We start from the raw sequence: 21,712 nt of genomic DNA on the forward strand, positions 1-21,712 counted from the left end.
GTTAAGTCAGTGGGTAGACTTACACCTTCTGTGTCCCAAAGTATATTTTAATAAAGCATTAATAAAGTAAAATATTAGACTGCATAAGTAGCATAGGCTGCTAATTTGAATTAGTTTAAAAGGACAATCTCGGGCTCTTACTAGGCTATTTATGTGCTCTGCACTTCCATTGTCATTGCAAGAAAAGTCCAGTACAGGGCTTGCCTGAAGAAAAGCTCACTGTTCTTCTTCATAAGAGAGATATCAGAGTCCAAGTAGTATGGAAACAATTAATTGAATGCATAACACTACAGTGGAGGCACTGCAAGATCACTTGCTTCTGTAGGAGTACCACAATTCAAGATGTGCCTGAATATTTCCTTTTCCAGGAGACTACACTCAATAGCTTTAGTTCAGTTTAAGAGGACTTCCACTCTGCTTTGATTATGGTATTTCATTACTGTCCACTTACTGAAAGAAGTTTATTGATGATAGATGCTTGGTGCATGATATATGCAGTCAAAACCCATCAATGAATAACCATGAAATAAAGGCCATGAATATAGAAAAGGCACCAATCAAATGACGCTTCTGTGCTATTATGTAATGTGTTTGTATCAGTATCCAGTCCTCCCTGGGGGGCATTACTGAGTCTACCGTATTTTTTTTCCCTAAGATGTCTAAAACCAAAGAATTACTTGGCCATATTTATTTACATTTAAATAGAATCACCAGTTCTAGAAGTGTAGGCATTTATGGCTGGTGGAAAACCTCGAGGATTTATATATTTTTTGGCATTCTTCCCACAGTGGCAAATTGTCCTTTATTCAGTGATTCATTATTCCAGGTGATGAACTCTTGCCAAAATTTTCGAGCTCAAGTAACTCAAACTAGATACCCAGAGAAAAGGTTCCTAGATTGTTCACATATATTTCCAATTCCTGACAACAAATGAGATAAATTAAGGAGTATTGCACATGTGAAGCAATTTTGAAAATAATTTTATTAAGTCATTTGGATGACAGAATGTGGTTGCTTCAGTATGGAAATGCCTGCAGATTTTACCCGGAAAAGCAAAATCCATAAAAGATACATACAGGGAGGACAAGAGAAGAAATTAAATGTTTTAATAAGCTGGAGAGTGATACAGCAAGGAAAAAAAGTAAGTAAGTGGTAAATGATTTATCATTTTCTAGGTAGCACATTTTTTTTTTATGGTTCATTTCCTCCCCAATGTGAAATCTATAAAAAGAATCTTCAAGGAAGTTGTTCAGAGTGTGGGGTTTCATTAACATATTAGAATTACCCTGTGGCGATTCCTTGCTGTTAATCACAAGACCACAACAATTTCTAAAAATACAAACCCACAAAAGGGTAACTGTTATGAACAGATTTCTCCCCTTGCCACAAAAAACCCTGGAGTTTAAAAAAGAACCCAGACTGTTCATCATATTTAGGCTTTAATTTCTGTCTACACTGTGTGCTCCTCACCTCTAGAGCCTCAGAATTGGTGACTGAACAGCACTGTTTGGGCAGCCTATTGCCTACTTGAAGATGTCAGAAGCAATTATTTTCACAGATTTAAGATTTTATCATACAAATCGGACAACACAAGTGAGGCCATTTGTTAAGCACTTAATAATATTTTATCAATTGTCCAGCGTTTACATCTCACCACAGATTATATCTCACTTTGAATGTGAACAGCAAATGGAGGAGAACCTTAAGTAAATGAAGTTGTCTCTGATTGGTGCTTGAATGGTTTCTTGAAAACTAACTGCTTGCCTGAGGCAGGGAAAGCAAGGAGAAGGGACGTGGGACCTGTAATGTTGAGCAGTGATTAAAACACTCATAGCTTACACACAGCCCTTTCAGTGGGAAAGTCTTCAAATGAGTCACAGACAAATGAAGCAGGTGAAGTGTCTGGAGCACAAGTCTGATGAGGAGCAGCTGAGGGAGTTAGGGGTGTCTAGCCTGGAGAAAAGGAAGCTCAGGAGTGACCTTATCATTCTCTACAACAGCCTGAAAGGAGGGTGTAGCCAGGTGGTGGTCAGCCTCATCTCCAAGGTTACAAGCCATAAGACTAGGAGGCCTCAGTTTGCACCAGGGGAGACTTAGCTTGGACATTAGGAAAAGCTTATTCCCTGACAGGGTTGTCAGAGAACAGGCTTCCCAGGGAAATGACTGAGTCACTATCCCTGGAGGTATTTAAAAGATGTGTAAATGAGGTGTTGGGGGACATGGTTTAGTGGTGGACTTGGCAATGCTGGGTTAATGGTTGGACTTTGATGTCACTGCACTTGGTCTGATCTTAGAGGACTTTTCCAACTGAAATGATTCTATGATTCTGTGTACATGAGATAAATTATGACCAGCTTTTCATACAGGGAACTGCAATGGGGTTTGTTTCATATGCAGATGTTGGGTAGCACTGTTTGCAGGTTTTTAGGTAATGGATTCAGAAGAAGAGCTGACAAAAGAGAATTTGTCTCAACCATGTCTTCAAGAGAAGCTGGTGTCATTAAGATTTTAATTTAGATGTGACGATTGTAAAAGGATTACAAAAAAGTTGGGAAGACTTTACTCATGCCATCTCATCCAAAGTCACTTTTTAATTCCATCTGTCTCTCTAGAACACTCTGTGATTGTTGCAGTTAACACTGGTGACACTGGTACTAGTCCAGCAGCAGCTTCTCTCCCTTCTTTACCCCTTCGTGTTAGTTTCAAATGGAATATCTAATAATCTCTATCAGGACCACCAAGCTCATTATGTGTGAGCTAGTAGGTTAAAGTCAATGTTTTCCTTATAAACTGAAGCCATGTTTTGTAAGCTGATTTTCAGTAGTATTTCTTAACAGTGTATCATGATACTATTATAGAAACAATATTTTATTTTGCTGTGAAATCATTTTGTATTACAGGAATTGTCCATATTTTAATATCTTTGAACAGTAGGATGGACATTGTGACTTATTAAGACTTTTTTCCAGTTTCTTTGTTCAAAATTTATAGTTATTTATATAAGAATATTGCTTTTCTTGTTTACCTCTAGGTTGGGATAATTATAATGCATTAAAATACTAAAGCACTTGGTTAGCACCCCATTTTTACCATTTATATTTTCCTCCAAGTGTAGTACAATTTGTCCATTTTTGTTTGTCAGGAATATCACACATTTAGATGTATTCATAAGGCATCTTGTTCACACATTGTCCACGAATAGAGATATTTTATAATATATTTTTCTTTGCTAAGGTGTTCTGTGAGAACAAATTTCAGCCTCAGACTGAAAGAAAGGGTATGTAATAACAATAGATATAAATTTTTGATTTTTCTTTTTTTATTCTATTTAATGGTTGAAGGCCTAATCTTCATATTCCTGACTTAAAGTGTAATAAGTTTTGTTTAAGTATGGCTAACAAATGGGTGATTAATTATTAACTAGCAATCCCATTGCCTGAGAGCTTTGTACTTGGCACCCCAAGTATTGGTTTTGTTAATTTTATTCTTATCTGATAAATCTGACCCAATGTCATTATACTTAAGAAAACACTGAAAGACCCAAAGCCAAAAGCAAGCCTCTGCTTGGACAAAAACATACTTATGTTAAAGCCATTTGTTGAAAAAACATTTAAACTTATGAGTTCAATCATAATAAACTCAAGTCCTTGAGAAAGTCATTGAAGTTCTCCACGGTTACACAAACAGAGTAGACTGATTCTGAAATCAGATATACATCTGCTTAAAGGAACATTGACTTTAAGCAGCATTTACGGGTTGTCAGGGGCTTTCTCAAATACTTGCTCGTGGTTTTACTATCCTTCTCCTCCAGATGTAAATTGTGATATCACATCAGCTAATACACGTAATTTCCCCATTTGATAGTATCCCCCAGAATGTATTCTATTCTTCTTTAAAACCTCTTTGTCCACCTCACTTTAAAAGTGAAAACATTAATCTCATCACCCCAAATCTTGCTACTTTTTTTGCTACAGAAATTCCATCTTTCTCTGTAGATCTATCTGTGTATCATTTTTTTTTTTTTTGGGTCTGAGGAATTACTGCAGCCTGGGTGTGCAGAGATGGCCTCTATCCAGACAAAAGGCAGATGTTACTGCAGGCTCCAGGAGGGTGGCACAGGCTGGCTACTGCCCGGAGCGAAGTCCCTGCTCCTCATAATTCCACCAGATCTGGAGCACCCGGTCCCTGGGGTCCCATGGCATGGCGCGAGTCTCTCAACCACAGAAATTCTAGCAGGAAACGTAGTGAGATGAGAGAATGAACTGGACTCCATCTCTGTTCTGCTAGGGAGGTTTATTTGGGGTAGGGGGAAAGGGTTGCAGGGAAGGAGAAGGGGGAAGGGAGACAGGGCAGGTAGCAGGTGCTAGCAGTGCAGATATGGAAGACCTCTCTCTGACGCAGACGCTGTCTTTTAAGGGGAAGGAGAGGGGGCGGGGGCTGGCTCCCTAAGAACCAGTCCCAGGAGGAGGAGGGGAAAATTGACAGGGGGGAACACACCAATAGGTTTTCAGGTACAGCAGAGCATATTTCAAAATGAACCAATAGTATACAGAGCAGGGAAACAAAGGGAACGCATGGAATCCTAAAAACCCACATTGCTATAGGCAGAGGTGCCTCCTGATCCAGCAACATGTACAGCCCAACCAAAGGTAATTTCTCCTAAATATGTTATGGGAACTACAGACCAGTGAGGCACATGGAAAACCAAGAGCTGATTAGTAACAGCCAAACATGGCTTTAGAAACGGGAAATCATGCCCGACAAATTTGGTCACCTTCTATGATGAGGCCACAACATTGGTGAATAGGGGCAGAGCAGCTAACATTGTCTACCTGGGCTTGTGCCAAGTGCTTGAGACTGCCCCACGCCTGCATCCTTGTGTCCACATTGGAGAGACAGGGATTTGATGGATGGACCACTCGATGGATAGAGACCTGGCTGGATGGCTGCACACAAAGAGTTGTGGTTAACAGTTTACTGTCCATGTGGAGACCAGTGACAAGGGATGTCCCTCAGGGGTCAATACCCTGGCCGGTGCTATTCAACATCTTTGTAGTCAACATGGATAGTGGAACACAGAAAGCCAATGGAAGCCCGGGCTACATCAAAGGCAGCATGGCCAGCAGGTCAAAAGAGGTGATTCTGCCTTTCTATTCTGCTCTTGTAAGAGCAGAATGCTCCATCCAGTTCTGGTGTCCCTAACAGAAGAAGGACATCAACTGTTGGAGCAAGTCTAGAGGAGGGCAATGAAGGTGATAAGAGGACTGGACCACCTTCCCTATGAAGACAGGCTGAGAAAGTTGGGGCTGTTCTGCCTGGAGTAAAGAAGGTTGTGTGTAGACCTCATAGGAATCTTTCAGGGTCTGAAGGGTCCTACAGGGAAGCTGGAAAGGGACTCTTCATCAGGAAGCGTAGTGATAGGACAAGGAGGAATGGGTGAAAATACAAAGAGGGAAAAATTGGGTTAGATATTTGGAAAATTTTTTTTACTGGTGAGACACTGGAATAGGTTGACCAGGGAAGTTGCGACAGGGTACAAAGCCAGGTTGGATAAGGCTTTGAGCAACCTGATCAAGTGAGAGGTATTCCTACCCATGCCAGACAAATTGAGATTAGGTTGTCTTTCAGGTCTGTTTCAACCCCTCAACTGTTTATGATTCCATGACTCTATGTATGTACAGATTTATTTGCTAGCCAAAAGCACAAACAGAATTTTTGCCTTAAATTGTCATGCTAAATTCAGTTTTTTGCTTCTTCTCATGTTTTATCTCATACCTAACATATACCAGAAGGAACCACCCATGGGTGGCTCACTGAGGCATCTTGAAAGACAGAAATTGCTCATCATCATCCACCCTAAAGAATTAAAGTAATTCTTTTCTATTCTCCCTATTAGATTTGCATAGGCTGCAGAGCTAACCAACTTTAAGAGCAGGGAATAATAATAAGTAATTCCCTTTCCTTCAGCAAAACAACTTAATTTAATTTGACCAGCCACAGGGAAAAAAGAAAACCAACCAAAGAAATAATCCCTTCAAGAAAAACATCACTCTTCTGCCAACTGTGTTTCCCAAAGTGTCACAGACTAAAAGCCAAAGTTAACAGTGCCTTCTCAGTCACATAATGGCAAAGCAGGGAGTCCAGGTTGCATGCAGGTCATCCAGCATACGAAACAGTTTCTCATCTCACTTGCCCACATGGCTGCATGACAAACATGCAATATTTAAATGGCAAATGCAATATTTAAATGGCAAGCCAGATAAGGCATCCCTCTTGTTATGATTACATTTTGACCTTTTCTGAGTTGCATAATATTAGAGTAATTGTATAATCGGTCTCATTTCTTCTGTGCTCTCCCTTGAAAGTACCCAACCAGCAGTGATTCTCACCCTCTTGTAGGCAAAAGCTATTTCAAACCACCCACCTATCAGTTTTATCGCTTTTTCTCACTCTCAACTGGTTCATGCCCTTATTGGATATAATACACCTTCCTGCCCTATGGCAAATTGATGTTACTTAAATTGACTTTTTCTGAGTGCTATGAATACAGCATGCAGCAATTGTGAAATAGTTGAAAGATTTGGATCACTAAGTCTTTAAAAATTATCCCTGATTTGCAGGTAGTATGCTTCAGACTAACTTCTCTTTCTACAGCTCCTCCATTTCCTTCAGTGGTTGCATTTTTTGGCAAGTTATGATGTAGTGACTATCCATATCATAATTTGAACTACTAGTTAATCAAATTGTGTGTCATGAAACAGCAGAGTTTTTTGTTTGCTTCCTATAGTGCTGTTTTCTTTGAACGCTATGTCTTTAATATTTCTGCTGTAGCTTGGCTATGGCTCTGTCATAATTATTTCAGATATTCAGTTAGCCATTTGAGAGATAGGCTGTTACCAACAGGAATATTGTCAAGGACACCTCTGAAGCAAATAACCAAACAGGACTTCTTAGGTGCTTTGATGTCCTTTGTTTTTCAAACATTTGCACTGACTTATTTTCCTATATAATTATCACAATCACAAACAAGATCTGATCAAAGCATTCTGCTGCTTATAAAGGTTGAAACTTTTAACTTTTAATTTTTGGTTTTAGAGATCTTGTGCTTACGGTTTTAAAAGCATCTGGGGAAGCCCTATTTGGCAGGTATATATAGATTTGAGTGTCTCTGATACAGTGATTTTTCTGTGGTTTTATGTGCAGAAAAAGTACTGGATCTACCTTCTAAGTTGACGGTACTGCACTGCAGTGTAAATAGTAAAAAGCCAAAGCATTGTGTTACATGAAATACTGAGAAGGAAAACTGTGTCACAGCCGAATACAGTGTAAATTTCTTCTGCCTTATTCTACACTAAAAGTAAATATCATACAGGATTGACATAGATCTACTGGCAGGTAGAAGTAAGAAAACAGAGTGCATGAAAGTGGTTTCTATGCCCATGGTCAGGAAGCCCATGATCTTTGTTCCTGTAGTGGGGAGGGCTGCAGGTGTGAGGGAGGGTTGGCTGACACAGCATCTCAATAGCCTTCAGAGACCTCACAGGCAATGAGCTGAACACATCCTCACCAGAGCTCAGGAAGCAGTCTTCCTGTCAGCCTGCCCACAGCTCTCACTCCTCAGCTGGCTGACTGCCTTACCTGTACCCAGAGCTGTGGTTATCTGTGAAACCAGTCCTGCAACTCCACGAATGTGAGCACAGACTGTGCTGCAGGAGTGCTAACAGGAGGGTGCTCTCATCATGTGGCCCATCCTTGTCAAACGATTTGTGTTTTTGGCATTGCTACCCCTCTTCCCATTATCATGACTGTTTTGCTACTTTCTCCACTCTTCAGATAGTTACCTTTTGTTGATCTCCATGAAGCTTCCTGTCTTTCTTCTGCTTCCAACTTTGCTTTTAATGTCTTTCATAATAAGCACAGAAGGAGAAACAAATCTCTCATTTATTTTTGTGCCCATATACATTGTTGCCTGTCCTATTAAGTGTGTTCTTTCAATGAAATTTAATTTAGCTGCTGCAGCTGGACTTATTGCTTAAAATAAATATATTAAGAGGTGTGGAAAATAGTCAGGTATTCAAGGAAAGTGCTTGCACTTATGCTTGTTGCTGACATTTGCAGTGCTCTTTAAGAGGCCTGAGCTGTTGCAATATGTTTCTGCAGGATAAAATGACTTAAGATTCTATTTCAGTCTCTAATTTCTATCATTAAATGAACATCTCTGGTAACACTGAGATGGAACTTCAAGTTTCCAATGCATTTTCCAAAAGGAATAGGAGATAACCCAAGTGTCTTAAGCAATGTAAGAGCCGCAACATTAGGACTGGAGATGAGCCAACGCTAAGGTCTGTGTGGCAACTGTGTCTACGTAAGCAAGTTAACTTAATGCTCAGTGGGCTGATGTTTAAGAGAACAGATTTAAAAGAACAACTTTCCATGTGACTTTCATAGAGCTATTAATATGCTTTAAGAAAGGCACATAGCTAGAAGTTTGCAAGTGTTTTTGTTTTTTTTTTTTATTTGTTTGTTTGTTTTCTTATACCTTTTAAGTTGTGCTGGACGTTTAGCTCCATATTTTGTTTTTTCTTGTTTTGCAGATGTAGCATCCTGCATACTTCTAAAGTTAAAATAAATCACTGATTTTCAGTATTGGAGTAAAAAGCAGATAAAAAAATGTGGGGAAAGAAAGGAGTTGCTCTGGATAGACATCCAAATGACACACATAGAGAATTATTATGTTTGAAGCTTAGGATGACAAAGTAGAGAAAGATATTTCATACTGCCCTATTGTATGTGGGGAAGTGTAATCCATCAACTGCTTTGATAAGCTTTATCATTTTTTTGGAGGTTGCTGTGCAATGATCTCATGAGCTGAATCAATTTAGAAATTCTAAACAAATGTCTTTTAAAATGCCCAAATTATGTATATGAAGAAATGACCGTTATGTTTGTGTCTAGAGATCAATGCATTTTTATTCATTTGCATTATGCTCTGACACTGCTGCAGCTTCTGGAGTTGCATTTCAGTAGGACTTGCTGTTGATTTATTTTTAATTTGATCTTAATCAGCTCTGTGTTTTTATCCCCTTTCTTTTTGTCATTTTATTTACTTAAGTATCAGAACAGTTTCTCAATAAGAGGCTTGGAAAGAGAAAGCTCACATTGTCTGGCTTCAGTAACCATCAGCTGTATTACCACATGCACATCCATCAAGATTAGTTACTTTTCCAGTACATAAAATCCATTTATGTAACAAGAAAATCAAATAAACACCGCTGTGTTTTCTTAAAATCTCTAGTGTCCATGCCTTTCTTTGGCCACATAAAAATGATTTCTGGGAATTTAACAGCATAAGGTTTAGTTGTTATGTTAAAGTCTCAAGTGAACTGAATAAAAAACTGGACCTGTCAATATCCTATCTGAAAAGAGAAAATAGGTGAGGTTGCCTTTTGTTTGAATAATGTGAATTTAAGTAAATGCTTTGTTATTTCAATATCATTTTACATCTGATACATAGACACTTGCCTGGCTCTCTCACCAACAAAAACACATTAGTCTCCTCCAATTGTTCTGGAGCAGACATGTGGAGCAGTCTCCAATTTATACATGCCTCCAAAAAATTCTAATCATCCAAGAGATCCTCAGGAGGTGAGTCAGTGATCTATCACAATCAAAAAGCATCAACTTAGTAGACAATATAGCCAAATTCAGAGTGAGGGGCAAACTTGGCTGCAGGGAGTCTGGGAGATGTGTCAGACCTGTGGCTGGAGACCACCTGACTTGTGATGGACACCTCATCTTGGGGAGAGCTGTGGAGCTGAGTCGAGTTGAGCACAGGGGGCCAATGCTGTGGCTGAGCCCACGGGCACAGGTAAGATAATGTGATGGGGTCTCTCTTTCAATGATGGATTTTGGCAGGAGTGTTCTGCCTGCTGCCTTCACTGAGATCTTGGACTGAGTATGAGGAGTGCAGGGCAAGGCACTACAGAGACCACAAAGCAGAGCAGCCTGTTTCTTCCTCAGACCATGGCAAATATTGACAGAAGGGCTTTAAGATCTCACTAGGCACCTCTATAGAGGGGCACCTTCCTCTCCCTGCCCCAATTTTTCTTCCTCCTCTTTTCCATCAACTTTTCCTGTACCCAGGATCCTGACACTTTGTGCTTCTGATGGGGCATCTGACCAGCCTCCTGGAGTCCTTCACACCACAGCAACTGTCTATGACAGTGGGAAGTTTTCTGTTCCCCCCAGTTTTCTGAGATGGACAGCTCTAGGGAAGGTTGCAGCAGCTCCCTGAAGAACAGAGTGTTACCTCTTCTTATGTTTTCTTTATTTCAGGCATTTTCATACCCTGCATGAGAAAAGTTCCTAGTAAAGTATGGACATTTCACAGAGTCAAACTAGTGCCAAGACAGGCTTTTAAGGATAAAGAATACTGTGCAGGATTTATTTTAGGGTGGTTTCTGATTAGCTGCTCATCACTATTATGTCTGGATCACAGCATTGGCTGTTTTGTATAGTCAGCTGTTTGGATAGCATGCTCATTATCCAAAGGTAAAAGAAATGTGGGAAAAAATTACTCTAAGAATTTCTTTTATGCACATTTTTTTCTCAATCTGATTATGTTCCTTTATTGCATACAGACTCTTTCTAACATTAAGAATGGTTTCTGAGTGGATTCCCTGTCAGCAGAAGTAGAAATGGACCAAATTTTTAACTTTTTCCTTAGATTTATGGCTATCTGGAATTCAAGGAAACATAGTATGAATACATGGAATTTTTTTTGTGCTGCTCTTTTCATATTTGATCCATAAATAAATAGCATTTGATTCTCTAGTCCTCATTTCCCAATCCACCAGTATCCATCTTCATTTCCCAGTGGAAGTCAAAGCCATTCACTTTGACATGTTCTTTTTTGGGGTGGTATTTCTACATGGGAACCAGGCTATGTGAGCCTGTGTGGGGAGGGGAATGACTGTTACAAAAACTGGGAAATGCTCCTGGAGTCCACAGAGCAGACATAGGTTATGTCAATATCACACTATGGGGCACGGTTTAAGGCATTTCCCAGAAAATAGTCTGAAATTATTCTAGTCAGGTCAGCTCCAGTTCTGGGGAGGCATGAGAGGGGATTGTTTGGTATTTTTAGGGCAAGCCCTTTACATGTTCCCTAACATGGATTTCATTTTTGGAATCTCTTCCTTGAGAAAGAAAATGAACAAATATACATGCCTGTGTGAAAGGTGATCTGTGGGGCACACCTTAATTCAGGAGGTGTGTTTAAAAAGAAAGATAATTCCTTTTTCATTAAGCATTCACCAAGTATAAGCAAAGCATGAATATGCTGTAAGCATGTTTTTTATGATTTTTAAACCACTAATGTGAATTTGAGGAAGGATCAGGAAGTTAGAGTGTTTCAAGTTAGAGATGAAGAACTTGTGTTGGTTTCTTTGAATGTAAATTTCTGCAATGTGTTTGGCTCTAATTAGGGTTTTATAAATCCTTCATTTTCACAAGCACTAAATTCACTTACAAATTTTGAGAAGTACCTTTCATTTTTCCTGAGTGTTGTGTCACAGAGGAAAGTTGAAGACATGAGAAATGCTTGGGCTAAATGCCTCCTTTGGAGTAGCTGGTTTAGGTGAAATATCTAAGGAATGTTAATCCTTTTAGTTTTAGTCATGTTTACAACTAACCATTTTAAAGTGACGCAATGTGAAAATTCAGATATCACTAAGCATGTTATGGATGCAGAGGATGGAGAATGATTTGTCAACTTATTATCCAGTATCCTCTTAAGCTCTCATCATTTCATGATTTTGCCAGGCTTGCAATAATTCACAAATGCAGTAGGTTCCTTCAGAGAGCCTTGCAAACCACCACTCACAGGTAGTGTAATCTGACACGATCCTTGTAGGCTTTTGTTTACTCTGCACATGCACTAATAAATCCTCAGCAAGCTCTTGTTTACAGTTTGAAGGAAAGGTGGTTTTTGAAGATAGCAGGGTCACACAATCCATGGTACTGCTGCTCCTTTTAACTGCAGGCTGGAGCAATCTATGTCAAGCCTCCCTGAAGGATACTGGACTACAAAATGCAGCAGTAAAACGACAATAGCTGGACATTTAAGAAGTCAAGGATTTAAAGAAGCAACCAAAATCAATTAGACCTTGATGTAATTGGTCTGAAAACAGACACAGAGACGCTTCAGGCACTTTGACTTGAAAAGTGTATTGTATAGTGTGGCTAGTGTCTTTTATGTTTGGCAGGTGGAAAGCTTTTTAATGTTTCTAGAAAGCAATGTTCATATGTGTTCTCAGGCTCATGGCCTCCCTTTGTATTGCTGTCTGGAAGGACATACATCCTCCTTGAAAAAGAGAGATGAATTATCTCGTTCCTCATTTCTGGAACTGCATTGGGAACCCTAATGGCTGGAGTACTTAACTTCAAGCAATTACTCCAGTTTCAACAGATATTAGGCCACTAGTGGGATGTTGACCCTGACTGATGCCAGGCACCCTCTAAAGCTGTGCTATCACTCCCCTCCAACAGCGGACAGGGGAGAGACAATACAACGAGGGGCTCATGAGTAGAAATAATGAGCAATCGAACACTGAACACCATCGCAGTAAAAGAGACTCAACTTCAGGATATTAATTGAATTTATTTCTGACAAAATTAGAGCAGGGTAACAAGGAGTAAAATAAATCTTAAAAACTCCTTCCCCCCCTCCCCTCCCTCCTTCCCACCTCTACCTCTTCCCCCTCAGCAGCACAGGGAGATAGAGATTGGGGGTTAGGTCAGTTCATCCCATGTTGTTCCTGCCACTGCTCAGGGAGAAAAGTACTTCCTGTGTGAAAGGCTGTGGGAGGGTTGTGTTCAATCTGAAATGCTTTGTTCTTACTTTGCTGAAGTTCAAATGCAGGTATGAACAAATTGTGTGATGCTGCCTGATTAAGATGCTGTGGTCTCCTGAAGAAGCCACATTATTGCACAGATTAAAACATTCATGGCACTGTGATTCTTGCTATCTGTTTTTTTGCATTATTTCTCACCACGTCTGAGATTTTCCATCTTCATTTCCTGTTTAGGTTAAACTGCTGAACAGAAGCTCATAATATGTGGATACACAGTTTTCTTGAAGACTTTTGTTTTCTTTTAAATTAAAAGTGAAATCCAATCAGTAGTATTCATCACAGACTTTTGCAATGCAGACACCCTGACTCTCTTGAAGTTTGTGGAGAAAAATAGATATTCCCAGAAGGTAATTCACTTGGCTGGTGTGGATGCTTACTCTGGGAGGAGATTCATGCTTTAAAAGTTCCTTTTTTTATTTAATGGATTATTAAAAACTCTATATGACTAACTTAGGCCAGTACTTCATGCTTCTAAGTCAGAGATGTCCAAAGTCTTATCAATCTTACCCTAAAGTTCCTCTGTATGCATGGAAAACAGCACAGGATTGGAGTAAAGGATTGGAATTAAGTTGGATTTTTTTTTTAGTTACAGTATTATTTTGCTGAGTTTGATTATTTTTTTCCATGTGTGTGTGAAGTACAATATAATAACAATTAAGTAGGAGCATTGTGTATTAAGTCCTCTGCAGGTAAAAAAGGTGTAGCTCTTAGTAATAGAAATTTTCTTTTGCAAAATTGTAGACAAAACCTAAATGGAATTGCATAAAACATATCTATTAAAATTCCACATATAAAAAGAACACAGTGAAAAAACACATAAATGCAGGTGTAGCCTACTCTAACCCCCCAAAACAACTGTTTGAAAATTGAAAAGTCCATAGTGGAGCCAAAAATTTCTTCAGTGGTGATACGTTTTTTATGATTTTTGCATTCAGATCAGCTTAAAGGGAAGCTGGATTCTAGTCTTAGATCCCTTCTCTAGGTGATCTCTGAAATAATCAGTGATTTTTTTCCCCAGAAGTTCAGTCCACTGTTTCTTGTGCACGCCAACTCTCCAATAACTCCGTGAAAAATTTCAGAGTTCATTCAGAGGTGAAGTAACTTTATAAATTGCAACCTGGCATTTTATAATTCCAGACTGATTTTACTGGCATAACACTACAAAATAGTAGAAGTCTCCTCTTGCTTACCTGTAAAGCATCAGCCAGAGAAGGTGACTGATATTTTACCAGCATAAATATTCACTTAGTTTTTAATCTATCAGTAGGAATTAGCAATCAGGATACCCACATGATTATTGGGAACTCTTCTCCAAAGCTATTCTTCAAGAGGCTAAATGCATGCAGCCTGCCTTTCAACCACTCCACAATTGCATTGATTATGTCTCAAGGAGGAAACACTTAGCACTTAATTTGTGAAAAGCATTTTGTCTGAGTTATGTCATGTTTATTATAACAGTATTATAACATTTTTTACTCCTGCAGATTCCCAGTGTAATTGGATGGTGGAACTTTTGGCAGCAACCCACATACAGTGTTCCTCCTCTTCTTTTCTGGGTGTTTCTCACACTGCAGTGATAAAAGAACGGTTGTGAAAGTTGCTGAGTGCAGCATACCTGCTTTCAGCAGGGAAAAGATATTCCTTCGCTGCACATTCCATAATCACCCAAGTATGCACAAAACATGAGTGGGCACTGGGTTAGTGGCATGTTAGAGGGCTGTTGATATGTAACATGAATTGATGTGTGAGATTGGACTGTACTAATTGAACTGATTACATAATTAACTGGAATAAAAGTGAATTGTTTGCATTACCTGTGTTTGGAATTTGTAAATTTGCTGTGGGCGTTTTGGATGGATAATTTTCAAGCTATGTGTTGTTTGTAGACTGTCAGTTTTAACTACTCACTTTTCAGGGCTTGCATTAATAATGAGGTTCAGTTTCTGTTCTTTAATTGGATGACTGAAGCCTTTTAACAAATGAATATTTTTTTCTGGAGGATGCACTTCAGGTATGCAGTTTTTAAGATTTGGAGACTTTTAAAATGAAATTATCATTTCAATATTTGTGCATAAGGCATATTATAAGCAAAAATCTAGTATATTGAATTCAAGCTGTGTGCTAGATAAACCACTTTGAGGATCTTTTTCCATCATTCAGCTTTAATTAATATACCTCCATCTTGATAATGATTGTGTATGTCAAAGATCTATTAAAGATAAAGATCATATACTGTGCAAGAAATATGTTTGTGAAGCTTTTCTTTTCATGTTAGAGAATATCTAGAAAATGGGTACTAAGCCCTTAAACACTGACATCCAATAACCATCTCAATATGGCTCTGGCAAATGTGTCAGATGGAACAAGTAATTAGTAAGTGGCATGAACAAAGAGAAATCACTCCTAGTTAAGTAGAATATTGTAAATAATGTATTTTATTCAAACAAGCAAGGTTCTGAATTACTATAAAGTAAATATCAATTATTCATTTAGTTTAATATTTTATTGCATCCCTCATAAACATTTACATTAGAACAGCAGTGAGCGTACCCTAGAGATTCAGGCTGAGCAAACAAGCTCCCTTCCTGCTTCCCGGGCTTACAGCCTGACTGTCCATCACTATGTAAGCTCTGGATGAAACAAGTTGAAAATTGTACCACTTGCCGAAACTCCAAGTAGTGCCAAGCTGCTCCGTCATGCAGGGAGCCAAAGGAGTATCTGGAACTCTAGTACCTTGCTGAGCTTGAGATGCCTGGTACAATAATCTCATTTAGATGGCATGTTTGTCTAGTGGTGAAGCAGCATGAACTGAGTCTTATAAGAACCCCTATGATAGATTTGAAGAATCAAACTGAGAGACTACTGACTTACAAGAGATTTGCTGTAAGAGAAAAGTGCCTCATTGGGAGTGCAGGATACTGATATATTCTCACTTAGGGCAAAAGGGTCTAGAGTTAAATGAAATCCTTGCACAGGGTCTCTGCCTGTGGGTGAAGTGTTCCTGGAAATCTGCCAGAGGGAAAGCTCCAGCGACTTTTATACTTACTTTCCTACTGTTGTACCAACCCTACTTGGAGAGGACTGACTTGAGGATATACAGGTGGTTCAGTTTTTGTGGCTTCATTTTGCCAGAAATTTCATTACTATGTCTGTATTGCAGGTTGCAGCTTAATATAACCTCACTTAATGCTGGAAAGCACCTAGCCATTATGGAATTGACTTCCACAAAGCCTGATTTATTCTGCTTCTTAATTAAGGTTAGTTAGAATATTTCTGAACAATAATTCAGTCAGCTGGCTATGTAGATGTGCTGCTAACCAGGGTATTAAGTCGTGGCTATTGTCTTAGTCATGCTGTGTGAGACCTACAAATATGTTGTGAGAAATGGACTTAGGCGATATATTCACTTCTCTTGGGTCATTAAAGAGGCAACACATAAAAACAAGCTCCCATCAGTATCAAGAAGGACCAAAAGTTAGGTAATGCTGAATACCACCCTCAGCTTAAACTATCCCTTGATTAATTTGGAGCACTTTTGTAGGGAGGAAACTCCTGATTTTAATACCACCTTATTTAGAAGCCTTTTTCACAAAGTTTCCAGGCTTCTAATTTCTGTTTTGAAACATGTGATATAGTGCAAAATGAAAATAAATGAGATTGAAGGAGCAGCTGGTTTGAGTGAAATCCTGGACAAAACATCCTGAGAATAAGAGAATGCAACCTTCTGGCAATCTTGTAGAATGACATTATCATAAAGTGCTTATTCCAGAAGAAGTAGCTAAATAATCTGGACAAGCTACTTGATGCTTCACTGTTTGACTTCTGTGATTGAGGGCCAGAGTTTCACAGGGTGCATGACCCTCAAGTTGAAGGAAGGTATTTTGGAAGTTCGGCCAGGGTTTGCAAATGTGTATTTTCAAGCACTTAAATCTCATGGAAAACCTCAATCTGAAGATTCTTGGAAAAACAAGGATGTCTTCATAAGATCTTCATGCCCTTTGGATTGCTCTCCCAGCAGCATACATAAAGAAATATTTAATTTTCCGTCAGGATTATTGGTTGATACGGTAGCACCCTAAGCTTTAAAAAGCCCTTCACCCTGAGCACAAGCTGCACTGTTTGATGGAGCTCTAGATTGACACCAACCAGATAGCCAAGAGATCTGGGCTGTGAACCTAACCCACTCCCTGCTTCTCTGGATAAACTTGAAGGAGCCAACTCGACCAATACTATGGTTAGAAGCCAAATAATTTTGGCTGTCTTATTTTCCAGTCTTTTGGATTTATCTGATTAACTTATTCCATCTAATTCTGAAGCTTTTGATGCATGAATTTTTCAGATCTTAAGATCCATGGCATGTGCAATGATCATGACTACATATTTAACTAACATTACTTGGCAATGATTTAACATGACACAGAAAGTTCTCCATCATAATCATAAGAAAATTGAATCTATTCTGAGGAACCAGCTTTCACTCAATTCACTAAAGACTGGGTGTCAACTGGACATATAAAAATTAAATTCCCTGTAAAAGCTCTTGTATTTTTCCTCCCGGGATTAATTTTGTTATTATTCCGTTTGAATGAGACAAAATACCCTTTGGGTAACACTTTATAACTCAGCTCTTTTAAAAGGCTCTTGTGGAACATTGCAGTGCCAGTATTTTATTGAAACAATGATATTTGGACAGCTGAAAATAGTGAAGATTTCATGGAAATAAAAATGGCATTAAAATTCTGAATTTTTGAAAACTGGAGCAAGTGGGCACTGACAGTTGTTAGTGGGTGCCTGAGGATGTAGAGATACACTTCCTGGGCTATTTTGTGCACTAAATCCTAGAAGTTGTGTATAAAGTACAATGGACTGCTTCTCTTTTCAAGACAATACCAGGGTCATCAGAAAGCCATACAATAATTTGCATCAGCCAGTCAGGTCTAAAGAAGTCTTTGATATTGGAAATGTTACCTGCAGTTATTTTGCTATCTCCTGTAAGCTTCCTCTAAAGCTAAAATCTATACAAGAGGCAAGTGTCCCACCTCTCTGGAGGTGCACTGTCAGGGGTGTTTCTATCCCTGCAGCACAATAAAAGTGTGTTTTACACCCTTGAAGAAATATTGCCTGTCCATAGCGCTATGTTATGCTTGAAAAGGGGGAATGAAAGAGGCAGACAATTTGACTGTGACAGGGAGAAAGAAAAGGAGAGAAAGGCACCTCACTTCAAAATGGGAGGTGGCAGGAAGATGGATGAACTGAGGAAGATGCATTTGGGAAGGGAAATGAGTTCTTTCAAGATGAGTGACCATGCTTTCCCTTTCATCTTGCTCACTGATTTCCTGAAGCTCACGCTTCCCAAGCTCAGGTGACGGATGAAGCAGTCCATCCATGCACTCCCAGCTGGAAGGGCAAGGAAGAGGATTCAGCAGGGCAAAAAGCTGGAGAGATGCACCCTTGTGTCCCTTGCTGTGGCTAGCAAGGCGGTGAAGCCTCCCTTTCACCAAAGCTGGGTCACATCAGCCCTTGATCACGAGCAGTTCTGTTGTAGGTGCTTCTGGAAGGTGTGAGTGTGTTGGTCCAAGGTGTTCTATAGCCTCCACCCCACCTTTTGTGTGGGGAGACCCCTGCCATGACTGCAGCGAGCTGGAAGGACAGAAGTGAGAGCATGGGTGATCAGGACACTCCTGCAAGATGCTGAGACATTTATCTGAACCCAAGCATTCAACAATGTGCTAACAGTGGATCCATTTCTGAAGTGTCCCTGAGAGCTGGGTCTGCCTGTCCGGTTCTGTTTCTCCTTGGGTGGAAGTGAGAGAGCAACCTCCCATTTTTTTTCGTATTCATTTGGTAAATACTTCAGATAGGGACTGTTCCTACTTCATTTGTGGAGTTATTCAGTAAGTTTAGTTGTTTGTAAGACAAGCTGAAATTCTTCCATGGTGAAAGAACTTCTGCCAAGTGTTAATATTTTGAAAATATAAACTGTGTTTTGTATAATACAAGACTTTTGTGCATAATTGTATTAATTTTGGCAGTGCAAGTTCAAGGACAAGCTTGCCAACTCAGTATTCTTGGAATAATAAAAATAAAATATGTGATTTCTTAAGATTCTGTTTTCAATATACATTTTGAGGGCCTCATCTTAAACTAACAAGATGATGTAACCTGTTTTTGTCTTCCTCAGCAGATGTGCCTCAGGGCAAAGGTTGGTGTTCAAACAAAGATTTTATTTTTCTAAAACAAAGTTGATTGTAACATTAACTGCCTAATCTTAAGAAGCCTTAACAGGATGTTTGGTAAATGTAAAAAATGTTAATTTACAACCAATGCCTGTGATATTCCAAAGAATCTCAGTCAGGAGCATATTCTTACTAGCTTTACAAGTCCTATATTTGCTTAGATCAGTTTTAAGATCGACTGAAGTTTAAAATTCCTGAAGCTGGCTAATGGTATTCTTTCTAAAGATTGTGTGCTACTGACATTATACTTTTAATGTTAAAGCTCCTTTACCTGGAATGTAAGCACATGAAAGTGAATAAAGGCCCTTTCTGAGTAAAAGAAATACAAGGTTACCAGTCCTTCACTCCCACAAATTTTTTCCCATTTAATCTGTGAAGGAGTGATGGCTATGTTGTCCTTAATGCTGGTCCCAGAAAACAACTTGGAGCTGCAATGAACAATGGCACTGGGTGTTATGGTGGAAGTGTCACTAGTTTGGTGTGCTCTGCCCTCAGTATTGCTAGTCTGGTTAAAAGGTTTCATCAGCATTGGCAGCCATCTTGGTCCATTTCTCATGTTTGTCACACTGTTCTACTAGCCACAATTGTATTCCCTCTTTCTCTGCAGTTTTTACAGACATTGTATTAATATTTTACTTCTCAGAGAAAAAAAATGGATAACAAATGAAACAAACTCAATTATGATTTCAGGGTCTTGGAGGTTCTTCAGAAATTCTTTTTTTTTCTAAACCAGAGGGGTGCAGATCGATCTATCTATATCTATCTATTATCTATCTATCATCTATCATCTATCTATCTATCTATCTATCTATCTATCATCTATATCTATCTATCTATCTATCTATCTATCTATATCTATATCTATCTATCTCTATCTATCTATCTATCTATCTATCATCTATCTATCTATCTATCTATCTATCTATCTATCTATCTATCTAATCTATCTATCTGTCTATCTATCAATCTATCTATCCATCGTGCAGTCCAAGATGTCAAGGTAGTCAGGTTTTATCAGGAGTTTTTAGAATGACTCATGTGACTCATTTAGCACACACAGATAAGTCTTTGACATCCCATTACAACTTTGTGTAATCTCTTGTAAGCCCCTTCAACTACCCCATTTGCCATGTGTGCACACATACCCCACTTCCACTGAGGCAGGTGCACCACAAAAAGTTTGGCTAACAGCACTTCTTCCCCCATTCTGCCACTTACACCTGTCGACCCGGTAATTTGCTAAACTGTATGAGAGCAGCTCAGGAGCTTTAGCACTTCTTTTCCCCTTCATGATAGCAGAGTGCTACAAGTGATCATATGTCCATAACATCAGGATAAAATATTCTATCTCTTTTCAAACATCTTAACAGCTCTGCTTTCCCTAAGATTAGGGGGTAAAAGTGGCAACAATAATGCAACTGACATTTATGATAATGCCACATGCTGTCACTTAGAATCAGACATACTACAGGATTAGTAGTAAATGTTGTAAAAATGCCAAGGCCTTCCTATGTATTGGGCCTGATTCCTTATTTTCTTATGCCAATGTTAATTCATTGACTTTCTTTATATGCCCAGCACCCAGGGATTTGTCTAAGCCTGAAGGAAGTCTTAGGCAAGTATAGCTCATGTCACTGCCCACTGATTCTTGTCAGATGTGTTATTTTGGTTACAAATTCTGGTATAAAATTGATTAAATCAGTTCTGAGTACCAGCAGGCTTTCTGCTGTCCACGTGTCTGTCAGAAAAGAAAGCTTTCAGATTCAGCTGGAACTTCACATAGGCATTTGTAAGTTCTCATGATGAAGTCTAAGCCTCAAAAAAATTCTCAGTGATGCAAAGGGAGTTATTCGAAAGTTACCAGAATTTTCTTCTCTTTCTCTCTCCATTCTCTATATGAGTTTTGAAAGGCACTATATTATGCTCTGACACTGTAGAAACTTTCTATCACTCTGAAGAACTTGGACTGAATCCGGAGGAACTGGAATTAGAGTTAGCAAGGACCAGATCAATCTCTACTCTCTGGCTGATTTGGCTAAGTAAAGGCAATTTTTTCCAGGACCCCTTAGGGCTTTCCAGATGAAGTAGGATGCAGCAGTAGGCAAAATAGCAGGTTTTTTTGCTTTCAACAGGACCAACAAAATCATAAGGCACATCAGGTAGCTCTTTAAATTGCATGCAGAGTGTGAAAATTCATCTGGAAAGTGGCAGCTTTTTTATTCAACAAACCTTGTCCTTTGGTGCGATGTGAGGGAGAAAGAGGAAATTAATCTATTTCTTCATGTGCATTGTGCATTGTCAACAGTCTAATACATTCCAATCAACTGCACCAATAATAAGACACTAGAATTTGAGTTATACATGGCTATCAGAAAGAATAATTTGAAGCCAACAGGGCTGCACATGTATAAATGAGCAGTTACCTTGGTGTGCAACTCCCTTTGTTGAGGATGTTCAGGGAAGTCAAGGAAGTTCAACTTCATTCTCAGAATCCAGCATGGTCTTGCAAAGCTTTGCAAATTGATGGAAAAGCCATAATTAGAGTGAATGCATTTGATATGG

The 21,712-nt window shown here is 39.1% G+C and overlaps 1 long non-coding RNA gene across 3 annotated transcripts in view; it reads left to right on the forward strand.

The window, feature by feature from the left end:
• The window catches only part of LOC146439675 (uncharacterized), a 91,646-nt gene that overhangs the window by 58,768 nt on the left and 11,166 nt on the right, over nt 1-21,712 (forward strand). The window contains exons 4-6 of one of the 3 annotated variants that reach the window (XR_014850871.1): nt 8,595-9,868; nt 13,089-13,261; nt 14,399-14,727. The exons of 1 other annotated variant lie outside the window; for it this stretch is intronic. This is a non-coding gene — a long non-coding RNA (uncharacterized LOC146439675). Of the gene's footprint in view, nt 1-8,594; nt 9,869-13,088; nt 13,262-14,398; nt 14,728-21,712 lie in introns of those variants that run through there. One more of the 3 variants, XR_014850873.1, reaches the window with a different exon arrangement.

This window comes from Lichenostomus cassidix, chromosome 3, assembly GCF_008360975.1.
Source record: "Lichenostomus cassidix isolate B80296 chromosome 3, HeHo_3.0, whole genome shotgun sequence".
Taxonomy (NCBI): Eukaryota; Metazoa; Chordata; class Aves; order Passeriformes; family Meliphagidae; genus Lichenostomus; species Lichenostomus cassidix.